Source organism: Haemaphysalis longicornis, unplaced genomic scaffold (genome assembly GCF_048455015.1).
Source record: "Haemaphysalis longicornis isolate Haplotype H1 unplaced genomic scaffold, Haemaphysalis longicornis Haplotype H1 scaffold_2, whole genome shotgun sequence".
Lineage (NCBI taxonomy): Eukaryota > Metazoa > Arthropoda > Arachnida > Ixodida > Ixodidae > Haemaphysalis > Haemaphysalis longicornis.
This window is the reverse complement of record NW_027526295.1, coordinates 75,542,853-75,546,556: the sequence shown is the minus strand read 5'-3', so window position 1 is coordinate 75,546,556 and position 3,704 is coordinate 75,542,853.

The window sequence follows — 3,704 nt, the reverse complement described above, 5'->3', positions numbered from 1 at the left end:
ACGCTATACGGTCGCTGTCCCAACGGCGCGTGCGTGCCGGTGTCGATCCCATGATACACAGTCGACGTGCGGACCAAAGCGGTGTCGTACCAGTCGAATCATGAAGTGAGGCGGTGTAGAAGAGTACGTAGTTGGTCACGTTCGGCCGAAGGAAGGTCGCCGTCAATGGCACTTCTCAGAAGGGTCACATCGGGTAAAGACTGAAGACTAAGTGCGGTGATGTGAACGGGCATTGATTCTTCGAATACACAGACAATTAAACCAGACTAAGTGCGGTGATGTGAACGGGCATTGATTCCGCGAATACACAGACAACTAGACCGGCATGACTTTCTTCTACAACGCCAAGGTATTCGCCGCGTAAAAGTGTGTTAGGGAAAGAAGTCGAGTTTGAAATAAGCATTGTGCCAGCACCAGATGCAATATCAAGAACGGCGAACGGCAGCGACGACCCTTTCAGAGCACAAATTAGACCGGAGGGCGCGAAGACGACCGTTGCGTCAGAACTTCTGTTGCACCATAACGGCACGAGTACGTCGTTGAGACGCAACTTGGAGGTGGTCTCTTCCTGCAGGTTTTCTACATACGGAAACAGCTCTACTTCAGCGCGAGCACAGTGAATGATGCCGTGGTGGCGCGACAAAAATTCCCATCCGAGAATCAGGTTATGAGAGCACGCCAACAAACCGATGAGCTCGACTATCTACACAACCCCTCGAATTCTGACCCGAGCAGTGCATGCGCCAGGCGGTTCCGAAAGTAACACCACTTAGGTTGTGAGAGCACGCCAACAAAGCGATGCGCTCGACTATATATACAACACGTTTAATTCTGACCCGAGCAGTGCATGCGCCCAGCGGTTTGGAGAGTAACACCATTAATTAAGTCGTTACTTTTCGGAGCGTTCGGCAACGTTTCGCGTCAATAACAGACAACGCAGCTGCAGTATCAATAAGGGCCAGGGTAGCAACACCATGAACACACACTTCGATTACGTTGGACTGCAAACAAGGTGTACTTAGGCATTTCGACGTTGACGCAGTTTGTGCATCTGAAACTGGAGAGTCTAGTTTTCCGGGTCATCATAATTATCACCACTGGATTTCAAGAGCTGCATCGACTCACCTCAACCTTAAAATGCAAATGTTACTTCGTAATTGCTAAATATGCAGCAGTGAATAATTTAGCATTGATGCGTAGTCACAGCAATAACCTATACGAAAAATATTACGCCAACGACTAAGCAATCTTTGGAACGTCTTCATTGCGAGAGCATTAGCGCCTGACTGCCAAACATGTCTACTCCGTACTATATGAAGAGTTTAAAATAAATCTTTAGTGTCCGCACTGAGGTCGTTGTACCCCAATACATCCTGCTGGAACGCCATGTTTCTGTCACGATGACTATGAATTATATCGGAAAAGGCAAAAGAAAAAGTGCTGCCCGTGGTCGGACTCCAACCTGGGTCTTTCGCGTAATGAAGCCGGCGTCTATCTAGTTGCTGCATTTCGACATTGCGAAAGCGAACGCCATGCAGCAGTCACCGATTCGGGCCCCCGAAACCCTAAAGTTAGGCCTATGGAGTGCACACCCGAGCGTTGCCGTGGGTATTCTAGAAAACTAGTGACCCCCTCCCCCCACCCCAGAGTAACACATACTCGTAGTGTGGGATTGACTAACCAAACAATCCATGACGAGAAAGCTTCGCGTTCAACAGTCGTCGTCGTTAGTCGGATGGGTGCAAGATTTTTTTGCACTTTGAGCCTCTCTCTCTCTGTGTTACGGTCAGTCTGTCCTTATCGGCCGATGCAGCACAAAACAAACATCCCATTTGGCGGAGGAATATACTGTTCTGCTCGCGTCCTTGTACTTCTATAATTAGCATGTTCAGATTTCTCCACTAGGAGTCAGTAGTGATCTTTAAAGTGGGTATCCGTATCGGAAGCCACGATCCATTCACAACATCCACAATTATCCCCTTCCTTTTGCTTCGTTTCTTTACTCCACTAAAATCTATTGGAACGTACGACCATTCGCATCGCCATGGATTTTAATTGGGAATTTTTTTTTGCAACTCGCCTCATATACACCTCCATAGTCAGCATAATCAAATTACTCCTATGGTCCCCAGGAAATTACTTACACGTGTTTCAAAGCCCAAGTTTAGAACACAGTCTATAGGTCTGTCTTTAGTCAACTCGAGTGATCTAGCTATGTGGTGTTGCGGATGAATGCTTGTCTTTTAGTGAGGATGCTTCGGCTTCAAAACGTCTGTACTGAACCTTGTTTACTGAACCTCCCTGGGAAGGCCAGTGTTGCTCTGAGAATTCTTTGGCCTGCTTTAATTGCGGGAGACTGGCCAGTTTGCGAACCAGGAGTGCAACTTGGTTGACTTTTAATGGTAACTAACGCTTTGGCATAAATAAAAAGACTAATTTTCACCGAAGCTACTCTGCAACCCCTCCCTCCATGGTGACCCAATATAGAAGATAGAAGCTATATTCTCTATTTCTGGGTTTACGCTTGGCGGCTGTGGGACTTGCATAAAATCATAGTAAATAAAGCTGCTTGGGCTCTTGTTTACTCTGGTGCTGCCTGCCATGCGAAAAAAATGCCCGGGCATCTGCTTGCTTAACTGCAAATTGCATCAAAAAACTTTAGTAACCTGCCGCCCCTGTCCCAAAAATGCATGTATTCTCTCCCCTTCCAATCTCTCATGCTCCTCTCGTCCCTTTCCAGGCCCCCTCGCGATAAACACACAGAAGCTTTGCCAATGTCTATTCACATTACTAGCGTTCCAGATACACTGCTTGTGCCATCAAGTGAAAATTTTTGTTACTGTTAAACGTGGAACACTGCCTTTGCCCGCGCGAATGATTGTTGTTTTTTAAGGGAAAACATATTATTAACGAATATTTTTTTTATTTCCATTGGCATGAATCAAGCAATCATGTACTTTTTAGAAGATAACTGCGAATAAAATTTTTGCATTGCGTATTGCGTAAACATGCCACATGGTTTATTTGTCCTAAACAATGTAGAGAAAATTGTAGTGTTTTCAGATATAGTTGTTTGGAAACGTTTTGTCTCCATAAACCTGCAACTCAAATATTCATTTATGATTTAACTTTTGTCGAGAAGACTGATTTCACAAACGGACAAGTGGACACACAGACAGACAGACAGACAGACAGACAGACAGAAAGACGGACCGACAGACAGACATACGGACAAACAGACAGACAGACAGACAGACAGACGGACCGACAGACAGACATACGGACAGACAATCAGACAGACAGACATTTCCGGGTTTAGGAATTTAAAGACACACTATCGTCTTTTAAACGCCGCGGCATCTCTGGCCTGCCCTCCTAAACAATGACGAACTGGAATGCATTACAGCGCTACTGCGTCTCACGGTACAGGAACCTTGCGAGCCGTGATGCCACTCTATCCCAGATTTACGATATACCCTTTCTGTGAACTGAATGAAGGCTAACATTTGTGCGAACTGGTGTCCCACTTCGTCAAGTGTAAAAAGGGAAATTTCAACAAACTACGATGACTGAATGACACCGACGAGCTCTACACAAAGCGTTTGTGGGTGCCATTCCTTAGCCATCGGCCTTTTTAACTAATGTTATCTTTACGACTCGAATGTGTGCACGAGTTGCATGTATCAAATATTATATGCACTTGG